General features: G+C 33.2%; 1 pseudogene; it reads right to left on the bottom strand.

Annotated features, from left to right (window-relative positions):
* Window positions 1-1976: 1976 nt before the first annotated feature.
* LOC140017992 (receptor-like protein 6) lies at window positions 1977-6700 on the bottom strand (annotated as a pseudogene).
* Window positions 6701-12473: the final 5773 nt, after the last annotated feature.

Below are 12473 nucleotides of genomic sequence, written 5' to 3'. Positions count from 1 at the left end.
AAAAGGGCCAGGCCCTACTCAATGTTTCCAACTTTCCGTATGCAATTCTTGGTAGAACTCTTAGTACTAATCAATTCTTCATCAGCAAAGAAACGAAAAATTCGTTTCTTCCTTCCTTGTGGGCCAAGTCTGTTGAGCTTTTAGGAGTCTCAATCTTCTTCAAAAAGTCCCTCCTTTTTTGTACTTTTCTGTTCCACTCCCTGAAATTAAGTCCAGATACCAAATATAGGTAAATATTAATAATTTAAAACCACATTTGGCAAGAAAAAAGGGGAAATTAATAATAAAATAACCAACAATTAACACTCTATCAGATTTTTCCCCCCCTTTTTGGGTCAGAGGGAGGCTAAAGGTAGCAAGAGGTTTGTGCAAAATGGAATAGTCATCTAAGGTCTGGCCGCATGGGCTACGGATAGTGAACAATTTCTTGAATTTCATCAATTTCTTGAAAATAAATCATTACAAGAATCTCATTACAAAATACAAAGTAGTTGAGATCAACATTCGACTTACAAGGTGAACTTAATTTTAATGGTTAAATGGCGAAAGCGAACAATAAATTGTCCCAATTATGACCATTCTAAAGTTTACAATTATTTTTCTTACTTTTCATGCCACATATGCACAACTTTTCCGGGCGGGGCTAAAGAAAGGGAACTTTCATCAGAAACTTTTGCCGCTGCACATTGGTTACGATATCTGAAAGCCAAACATTACGCCATTAATGAAGAATTTCTTTTTTTTTTTTTAGAGATGAACTTTATGTGGTCTAATAATTGTATTCAATTGTCATTAGTACTTCATATTTGTTAAGGAACTTGGTTTTGGCTTACTTTATCATTCTCATTTGTATAAGAGCTTGGAATATGTATTGCTCTACAAATATTATATTCTAGGAATAGAACAAATCCATTCAAAATCATACAACACATGGGTTAAGGCGGATAATGAAAAAAGAAAAAGGATGGGCAACATTTTAAGACGCAAATAATGAAAAAATAAATGATATACAAGTTGTTTGAATTTAATATCATGTCACACAATAAATACCCCCTTCCCACTCCAAACTAGTGTCTGTTTTCGGATCAGTGTAAAATATATCAACTTAGCTAAGTTTGAATGCATGTCATATATGTAAAAAAAAAATGATCAACTTTAATTTACACGTGGAAAGGAAGTGGCACATTCATGGCAATTTAAAATTTAAAATATCAAATAACTTAACCGACTTTAAGCTTATAATAAAATTGTTGATGTAAAAATTGAGTAAACCAAGTTTATCAAGTCTCGTGCCATAGATGCACAACTTTCAGGGCAAAAATTCTCACGTCACAGTTAAAATCACGCAAGTATTATTACTTACGACAATGTAGGTGTGAATCATGAATGCCTGACTTCAAGAAAAAAAAAAAAACGGTTGAATGGAAGGTTGATGTAGCCCGGCAGCGGCCTTCCCATCCCAAATCGTGGTCCGGATGAGTAACAACCGCGTGCCCCCCACCACCAAGCGCCTTGTAATTTACAAACATTTCTCAGAACTTATTTCCACGTTTGTGTGTGTGTATATATATATAGATGTTCGTGGAGTTACAATTGTTTTGTTTCATTTTTTAAACATGAAATTTTATAATGTAATTTTTATTGTTCTTCACATCTGGATTATTCTTTTTTTAGATTTTTTTAGATTATATATATTTGATGATGTAATTTTTGTCATTAGTACATATTTTAATGAAATTATGATATTTTATCCAAAATATATATATATGTATATATATACACGCGCGCACACACATAAAATATGCTTTATAGTAAGCAAAACACTCGCTATCTAACTTCGGAGAACCGTACTTGGAAGCGACTGGAAGCGCACTACTGTGTGAGTGTGTGACCACTTTGGTTACCCAGAATGGATCAGTCGATTTAAACGCTCCGTTTGGCAAGAAATTGATGTGTGAAAGATAACTGGCAGGGAGTAGGACGAACTTTTAGGTATAAGAAAATTATGTCCCGTTGAGCTACATTGAAATGTCTTCTTGCTTACAATTATAAACCTACAGATTCAGCCGCAAGCAACCACAGTCACTTACAGCATAAAATACACAGCACGCACAACTGGAAATGAACCAAATCTTTCCTTATTTCCACTCCATGGGTAGACCTGGGCATGACAAGTCATGTTTTTCGAATTGGCCATACCAAAAACTTGTCATTCAAAAAGCTATTGTGATTGAGGAAAAAATAAAGAAGAAGGATAATAGGGGTAGAAAAAGAATGCTTTGCTTACCAGTTACTGTAAATTGTTGCATTGCCCTTCTTAAGTTCGTATGTGGATCCATTTCCTCGGTTGCCTTCGCGGTTTGAACGACTCTTCGACAATCAGTACAAACCATCTTGGTTTTCCAGTTGAGAAAATGAGACCTCCCATACCTAATCCGAGCACCAATCCACAGCCATATCCCAGCATAACAAGTTTCCAAGTGAACCCGTCAAAGAATTCAGAATCATCATATTGTTGTTTAGCTTCCCATGGCGTGGCTGGTGGTGGTGCCTCTGTCTCTCCACAATCTTTGGCCAGTGGAAATCCACACAAGTCCAAGTTCCCTCTGTATGAATCATCTCCAAATGTATCAAACTGCCTTCCTCGTGGAATGGGTCCAACTAGACGATTTTCAGAAAGGTTTAAGAATCCAAGAAAACCCAGATTCACTAGCTCCATAGGAATGGTTCCTTCAAGTCGGTTCCACGAGAGGTCCAGAGATTCAAGCATACTCAAATTCCCTAATGCCTTAGGAATTGGGCCACTGAAGTTGTTATGAGAGAGAGTGAGTGTTTGAAGAGAATGAAGGGATCCGATAGTCTCTGGAATTTGTCCTTCGAATCTGTTGCTTGAGAAGTCAATCATTGTTCGAGTTATTATGACTCTTTCAAGATTATACTCCACCCCTTTGATAACCAAACTCACAGAATGGGCGTAATAAGGTCCTCCTTCAGCAGCAAATGCGTGCCCTGTCATATACTCAACTTCCTTTTGGTCATGCTCTGAACTTTTCATAGCTGTGAAGTTGTTGAGGATTTCCTTAGGTAGAGCACCAGTGAGCTCGTTGTGGGATGCATCAATTATTCTCAACAGAGGAAATGGACTTTTCGTCTGACAATTGCCAATTGCTCCGTGGAATTGTTGGTTTTTTGGGGCATAAACTAAGAAACAACACCTTAGTGTTGCAAAAAAAGCTTATAAGAGACTTCTATTGAAGGTGGAAAACGAGCTTTTGTTCTACATTCATCAACTCACTATTTATAGTGATTACATGAAACAAACTAGCAAAATATCCCACTAACAATTATCCTAAAAATCTCAATAAAATATAATCTCCTTCTACTAGCAAATCTTATCTAAAATATCTGTTAACAAACCAACATGATCTTTGGTTAACAAATATCCTTATTTTTCTAATAACTAAATTATTTTGATATCAAACATAATCTAGCAAAATATGTAGAAAAAGTTGCATATCCCAACACTCCTCCTTGCCACTTTTGCTGCAGATTTTGAATTGTCTTCTCAAATCTTTGAATCTTGTTTTGGAGAGACTTTTGTAAGAAATTCTGCAATTGATGATTCACCTTGCAATGAACTTCTTCCTTTGGATTTTTTATGCAAGCTAAATATTAGCCTTGCAACCAGCCACTTCTTCTGTCTTCTCATGCCAAACTCCACATAAAAGATGATTTTTTTTTTTTATGTTTCCAAATAACCTTCTCATAGGTTTAAAATGGAACATCTTTTGACGATATTTGAACCTATACAGAAAATATGAAATTCTGCATGGTTCTTCATTTTGTCATCACCATCAAAATCTGTAGACTCAAAAACGGAAATGTTATAATCTTGATAAATATCAGGAATCAATTTGATATCTCCTGACTTATCAATGATCTCCTCCTGAATTTTTTTCAGGATCTGAATTCTTGATTTCATCATCATGTTCCACTTTAGAATTGTCAAAATCCGACAAATTCATAGTGAAACTTCTCCTTTTTATTTTAATTGAGAATAATTTATTCTCAATCAAATCATTAGCCATTATCTTTGTGAAAACGGCATCAAAAACTGATATGTGAATGCTGGCCTTGGATCTCTGTCTGACTGCAACTCTGTGGTCTCTAATTTGTGTGTCCATCAGCTCTTCAAATGCTGATAAAACAAAATTCGTCTCCACCATATCCCGTAGATCATTGACTACCAAATAAGTCCAAAATTTTATGGCCCAAATTTGGTAAGTTTCACCACTAAAAGTTGAAATATTTGACAAAAAGTTCTTTCCTGTCATGGCTTTGAACTTATAAAGGATCCTCACCAATGCATCACTCTAAAAAAAAAAGACTTAGGCCCTTAAGATATAGGCTCTGATACCACTTTGTTGGTTTTTTGGGGCATAAACTAAGAAACAACACCTTAGTGTTGCAAAAAAAGCTTATAAGAGACTTCTATTGAAGGTGGAAAACGAGCTTTTGTTCTACATTCATCAACTCACTATTTATAGTGATTACATGAAACAAACTAGCAAAATATCCCACTAACAATTATCCTAAAAATCTCAATAAAATATAATCTCCTTCTACTAGCAAATCTTATCTAAAATATCTGTTAACAAACCAACATGATCTTTGGTTAACAAATATCCTTATTTTTCTAATAACTAAATTATTTTGATATCAAACATAATCTAGCAAAATATGTAGAAAAAGTTGCATATCCCAACAGGAATCGATTAGATCTCAATATTAGGACCTCCAGATTAGAAAGAGTTTCCAACCAACTTGGAAATTTATCATCTATCTCGTTGTTCCCTAAATCAAGGAGTTCCAGACGTTCACAATTGGCTAAAGATCGTGGCAATGGCCCTTGCAATTGATTGTCATTCAGCACAAGGAACTGCAGAGAGTTTCCTTTTGAAAATGTTGTGGGAATGGTGCCAAAAAGCCTGTTATTTCCCAAATCCATAATTTCTAGATACCGGCTGGAGTTTCCCAAGCATTGAGGAATTGGGCCGGACAAATTGCTATTTGACAAATCAAGAATCCAAAGAAAACTTGCGTTACAGATAGAAGAAGGTATTGGGCCCTGAAGTGAGTTGGAACTCACATCTAGATACCCCAGATTTAGAGTAAAGGGTAGTTGGTCTATGGTACCAGTCAAAAAGTTATGTGAAAGGTTCAAGTAGAAAACTTATCGAAAGTCTTAGACATGAACCGGCTTGGGATTTCGCCATGAATCATGTTATTTGAGAGGTCCAGAAAATCTAAACTCTCTGAATTTCTAAGAAACTCTGGAAACTCCTTTATCTGGCAAGAAGACAATCCCAAGTGCATGAAATTTGAATAGGAAATGCTCACATTGTTTGTAGTGTTCCATGTTGCTTCACTGTTAAAAGCGTTGTTTTGAAACTTATTGGAGTCCACATACAAGTCTTGCCTTACCCCCGTAAAAAGGTTAGATGAAAGGTCAAGGTGAGATAGGGTCGGAATGGTAAAAATTGATGGAGGAATTGAACCGCTTAGTTGATTACTAGAGAGATCTAAAAGGCCAAGATGCGTAAGGTTGAGAAGTGAGATCGGAATGTTTCCGGACAATAAATTGCCACCAAGTGACAAACTACTTATCTTTTGTGAAATGAAAAATTTATCTGGAATTTTACCTCGAAGATGGTTATCGTCCAGATACAATTCAGTAAGCTGTGTAAGGTTGCCAATTGATTCAGGAATGACACCGAAAATTTGACAATAAATTAGATCCAAAGAATCTAAGGACCCTATGCACCCAATTAAATCTGGCAATGCAGCGGAGAAATTTGTTAATGATAGGTCCAACTGCCTCAGAGAATTTGAAATGCTGCAGTTCAACTTCGGTAAACTAACAATAAGATTCTCATTGACACCCAACGAGAGAACTTGCATATTCGGTAGATGAAAAACATTACTCGGCAGGTTGCCTCTTATTCCAGTATCGCTGAGGTCTAGATACGTCAAAGATGAAGAAAAATTCACCCTCAACTCAGATGAAATGTTCACATACAAAAGCGACAGCTCTCTTAAATGGGTTAAGTTTCGAAGCATCCCTTCAAAATTGCTAGGTTTATATCTTAGAAACATATTTCTAGAGAGATCAAGTGAAATTAGATTGGGCAGGTGTGATATTTCTGAAGCAACTTCACCTTCGAAATTTGAATACGAGAGATTGAGGTGGGTCAAACTTTTTAGCAAGCCAAATTGGTGTGAAATCCGTGAACCGATGAAATTATTGAAAGCAAGGTTGAGACGGCGGAGATGGGAGAGATGGAAAAGGGTAGAGTTTGGATGGATGACTCCCTGAAGCTGGCCGCAACTCAGATCCAGCCCAATTACACGACCAGTGAGGTTGTGGCATGTGACGCCGTCCCAACTGCAACAGTCCGTATCTGCTTTCCAATGTGTTGTCTTTGGATATGAATAATGACCCAATTCATCACAATATTGAGAGAAATAAGTTGATATGCTAAACATTTCTTTGAATTGAAGCAGTGCAACAGCGTCATCATGACGGCACAAATGATCTCCCAAGAAAGTGAAACAGATCGCTTCTTGAGGATGCAATAGAAAGAAGAAAAGTAAAGCACTAAAAAATGTTATTTGTCTCTTCATTCTTGCTTGATAAATTTATGATCAGCATAACGGTTTATATAAAGGTGTGGAGGAGGTCTTATTCAAAGAAAGTTGTAAGAGGTTTTTCTTATAGGTAGAGCCAGGTGATAGTTGAAGTACGTGAAAAAAGAATCCAAAGCTTGAAAAGTAAAAATTTAGCATTTAATTTTAATTCTACTGTCTATTATTACGTGTGCAACGACGTATGCAAATGATGAGCAACAAATTGCATCACTTTTTAAACCCAATTAGTATTACAGAAAAAGTTATTGTTACATGGGTATAAGTTCAATAATTAGTTAATGTTGTTGATACTTCGTAGCTTTACAACAAGATCCATGATTGATGGATTCTACAAACCTACAGCAGATTGAAAGTTAGTACAAAGCGAAAAAAAATAAAGAACAACGATGGTTGTATATGTAGTTTGCAAATAATTCAAAGAAAGTTGTATGTTTTGCCTACGAATTTTGTATATCCAAGTTGCTTACAATAGTTTCGCTGTCAAGTTTCAACATCCTTGGATTATGAGGATACCTCCAAGTCAGTTGTCTAAAGCTCATTCCACAGACCTCAGAAAGTCTTGGCATGCTCAAGAAAAATTATGCGCTCTAACGTGCAAATTGGCATGAAATGTTCAACCCCCAAACCCCAACCCACCACATAAAAATAAAAGAGAAAAGCAAAAAGAGGTTTAAATTATTAGTTATCTCTAGCTCTGTGGTTCCGCATATTACCACATAATCCTCTAGTATTTCAAAATATATACATAAGCCCCTTACAGTATTATGTAAAGTGACAAATTAGATGTGCTTCAAAAGGGATTGATGTTCTTTTTATATTTCCATGCCCAATGCGTCAGACTTTATATTTTCTTTTGCCAAGATAAGTTAGTATTAACTATTCTAGCTTTCATTTTCATAGGGCAGCATAGTGAATATTCTTTCCAAATAGCAAATAATTTTGTTATGCTATTTATTAGAAGTTGTAAGTTGAAGGATGAAAACTCATTCTTTTACAATATAGCCTGTCGTATTAGTTAATAGCACAATTCTGCTATCTGTTAGTACATATAGTCATTTCCTCTTACTAAGAAAAAAATTAGCATGAATTATGTTAATTTTTAGGGATAATTTCACAAACCTCCCCTGAGGTTTCTGACACTTGCACTGAGACCCCTCTAGGTTTTAAAAATTTCACCTAGCTCCCTTGCTTTTCAAATTTGGTAACAATTCAGTCCAATTAGGATTAAAATATTACTATCATGATAGAGATGACATTTATATTCCATGAATACCCTCTTCCTCCCTATATTAGTACAAGATTGCTTGTTAATAAAAATCTACTAGTTTCCCTTTCGAAATAATATTAGTGTAACACTTTTTGAATTTCACTTATAAACATTTATGTATTTAATATAAATTAAATGATTCAAAGTAAAATACTCATAAATAACTAGTACTTTATTCATATAATGGAAGAAACTCGTAAAGAACTGGTATGTTATGGACAATTTTTTTTTCAAATACTTCAATTATATTAAATACAAAACATACTAGTTTTCCTTTCGTAAAAATATTTGTGTAACTGGCTTTTGAATTTTATTTGCAAATATTTATGCATTTAACATAAATTAAATGATTCAGAATAAAATGCCCATAAAAATCTGGTACTTTGTTCATATAATAGACAAAGGCCATAAAGAGTTGGTACTTTATGGGATATTTCTTTTTGCTCAAAAATAGCTATTACTTTCTTCGTATAATAGAGGAAACCCATAAAGAGCTGATATGTTATGGGCAATTTCTTTTTCTTTTTTTACTTTTACATATTTAATTTATGTTAATACAAAACCTACTAGTTTTCTTTTCGTAAAAATATTAGTATATCACTTTTTAAATTTTACTTACAAACATTTATATATTTAACATAAATTATATGATTCAGAATAAAATGCCTATAAATAGCTAGTATTTTATTCATCTAATAGAAGAAACCCGTAAAGAGCTGGTAAAAAGTGGGTAATTTCTTTTTTTACTTTCACGTATTTAATTTTTGTTAAATACAAAACCTACTATTTTCCCTTTCGTAATAATATTAGTGTAACACTTTTTGAATTTCACTTATAAACATTTATATATTTAATATAAATTAAATGATTCAAAGTAAAATACTCATAAATAGCTAGTACTTTATTCATATAATGGAAGAAACTGGTAAAGAACTGGTATGTTATGGACATTTTTTTTTTTACTTTCAAATACTTCATTTATATTAAATACAAAATATGCTAGTTTTCCTTTCGTAAAAATATTTGTGTAACGGCTTTTGAATTTTATTTGCAAATATTTATGTATTTAACATAAATTAAATGATTCAGAATAAAATACCCATAATCATCTCTACCTTTTTATTAACAAGCAATCTAGTACTAATATAGGGAGGAAGAGGGTATTCATGGAATATAAATATCATCTCTATCATGATAGTAATATTTTAATCCTAATTGGACTGAATTGTTACCAAATTTGAAAAGCAAGGGAGCTAGGTAAAATTTTTAAAACCTGGAGAGGTCTCATTGCAAGTGTCAGAAACCTCAGGGGAGGTTTGTGAAATTATCCCTAATTTTTAATACAATTAGTTAGTAAAGAAAGTTTAATTACAAAAAAATTCCTATTTTAGGTTAAAAACTATAAGCTTTCCTTATTTGGCTCATAATTTTTAGTTGAAGATTATTCCAATTTCAATTTAAATGCAGTTGATCAATAAAAAAAATTTTTGCTGTAGCAAAAGATTGACTAAATTTCATGTATTTGTAACAGAAACTAAAAATTGAGCATCAGGAAGTCAATATTTTACTTTTCGTAATGCATGACGGCACATGTGCAACATGTGGTAATAAAATTTGATATTGGGTTTGACCAAACATCAAATTACAAATTTAACAATCCATTTTGAAAACTAAATTAATTTTGCCATAATTACTTTTATATTTAGACTAGTGAAAATATTACAAAATTTCTAATTAAGATAATAAATTTAGCTATTTCATGTCTTATGTGGAAACATAAGATATAATATTTTCAATGTACATAATATCTTAGAATAGGACGAAATTTTCTATTATCAAATCTTAGTGTCATTTTTCTTTTAGAATTATTGGAGTTGAAAGAAAGAAAGAAAAAGGCCTAGGTGTTTCCATAGAAAAATTTTTAAAGAAAGACAAAACAAAAAGTTTTTTTTTTGAAAGAAAAACCAAGGTTGAGCAACATGGTTAAAAAAAGCTAAAGTCAATTATTGAAAATAACTTTATAAATGTGTCTGTTATCCAAAGATATATTTATGAAAATTTGAGAGAAAGGACAATGGAGAGGAGGCTATGGCTACTCTTTTAGAATTAGAATGCTATCCAAATGCTATGCCAAACGGGTATAAGAAGGATGTTACTTTCAAGTTTCAACCATGCAGGTTAGGGACTTATAACCCATTAAACACGCCAACAACAATATAAACACGCTAACAACCCATTCAGCACGTCAACGCCAAAAACACACCAATGACAATACAAATCGTATTGATCAAGCCTTTTCTCCTCCTCCTTTTTTTTTTTCTAAAAAATTGTATTGGTGAAGAAATTTCTATGTTTTTGGGGCTCAGAGACGGCGATTCACGTCTCAACTCACCTATTTAACTCAAATATTGGCCACAAAATGTGAAGCCACACTATGATATAGGATTTTATAAGTAGTCATATTGAAAATTTTAGTTGGTAAAATTCAGGGCCAATTCACTATATTAGGACAACTTATAATTGTTTGATACTGTCCCATTTGCAACAATCTGTATTAATTTTCCAAGATATCATCTTCGCAAATTAATACAGGCCCGAAGATCATGAAATTTGGAAAGACCAATTGCTGCTTTTGTCCTAAAAATTTCTTTAAATTGAAACAAAAATGTTCTTCTAGGAAAGAAAAACTGAGGAGTTCGTGAGCCTCCAATAGAAGGAAGAAAAGTTAGATATTTTCAAACGATTTGTGTATGTATCTTTAATTGATAACATTTGTTCAAAGTTGTATCAACACGGTTCCGAATACTAGTTGTCATACGTGGATAATTAGATTTGTCACGATGCTGTCTTGACTCAGTCTATGATAAAAATATGGTCGAATTCAACTTATCCATACTTTTCTAAATAGTGAAAAAATAACAATGACTTGAATACTTTTGCAGAGCCTTTGGGCCATGCTCCTTCAAGACTTCCATGCCATAGTTGACGAAGACTTTCTACCAATATTCTTGTTCATCTTGTCCATATCAGGACCATATTAAAGCAGCAATTGAGAGACACAACTTAAAAGCTGAAAATATTTAGATGTTATGCATAGTGCCAAATCATTCTTTTATTTGTCTCCAGATTTCTGGAGAACTTTCAAAGAATTATGGTGATAAAAGTTTCTGAAATTATACAAGAGCAATGTGATGCTTAAATTGATTTTCATAGAAACTTTCATGGATCTATGAAATTTCTTAATCTGGGAATATACACGTAATTAATACAAGATAGAATTGTTTGAAATATTTCTTGAATGGTACTCTAATTTTACATGCAAAGTGTTAGAAATTTAGTTGCTAAAAAAAGTTTGTAACTAAGGATTTATTGGCATGATTGAGCAATAGAAGGGTTCATAAGAGAAAAAAATGAAACAAAATAGATATCAAAATATAGTGTGCATAACTTATGAAGAATTAAGATATCTAGTACAAAATCAGTTAGATAACAAATATATAGTAGATTATATGTAATTTTCTTTGATGGTATAGGATCCAACTGTTGTTTCCCAATAATTTCTAATCCAAGTAAATGTAATTCATTAACAGTTAAATTCAGCTAGGGATATAGAGTACAATCTAGGTTCAGAAGTGTTTGAAGACGACCTATTCTCTTTGGGTGGAAAGACTTTAAGTTCTGACTTTTAACTTTTCTTTCACCTTTTACAATAAGTTAGTTTAGAAAAGGATAGATCATACTACATTTTTGTCTACATGCAATTCCGTAGAAAACCCGTCAGTTCAACTTCTAATCAACATCATTAAATTTTCTGCCAGATTCGACACATTAGCGTGTCTTAATTGGAATGCTTAGCATAGAAAAACATTGTGTGACAATATGTAATATTCTCTATAGTAAGGTGATGTGTTGAAGAATTATTGGGAAATATGTTGAATTGATGACCTCTAAAAATTAGCCCCACAAGATGATCTGTGACAGAATTCTAAGCAAGAAAGTGATGTAATTACAAAATTACATTCAAATTGATATTGGCCTAGCTGATTACAGCTTTTAAACTGTTGAGAAGTAATGCAAGGACGACATCAGTGAATTTATTGCTAGAGATATCTATAAATCTTCTGAAAGTAATTTTTTTTTTTTAACGTAAGTTGATTCTTGAAAGTGCTAATGAGTCCAAAAAATCATTAGCTTTCAGGACTTTAAAGTCTTGGAATCTTGAAGACTTTCGAGTTAGCCATGTTGGAAACATGTCACTTTCTCATTTTTAGGTCTACTCAGGAGTAAATTCTATCCAAGTTGCTTACATGAGTTTCACTGTCAAGTTTCAACATCCTTAGATTAAGAAGATACCTCTTACTTAGTTATCTAACACTTATTCCACGGACCTCAGAAAAGTCTTGGCATGCTTAAGAAAAATTATGCATTCCAACGTGCAAATTGGTATGAAATGTTCAATCCCCAAACCCCACCCCACCCCAAAAAAAAAAATAGAAAA

Source organism: Coffea arabica, chromosome 1e (genome assembly GCF_036785885.1).
Source record: "Coffea arabica cultivar ET-39 chromosome 1e, Coffea Arabica ET-39 HiFi, whole genome shotgun sequence".
Classification (NCBI taxonomy): domain Eukaryota; kingdom Viridiplantae; phylum Streptophyta; class Magnoliopsida; order Gentianales; family Rubiaceae; genus Coffea; species Coffea arabica.
Note: the sequence above shows the minus strand (reverse complement) of the source record. Positions and strands in the feature narration are given on the sequence as shown.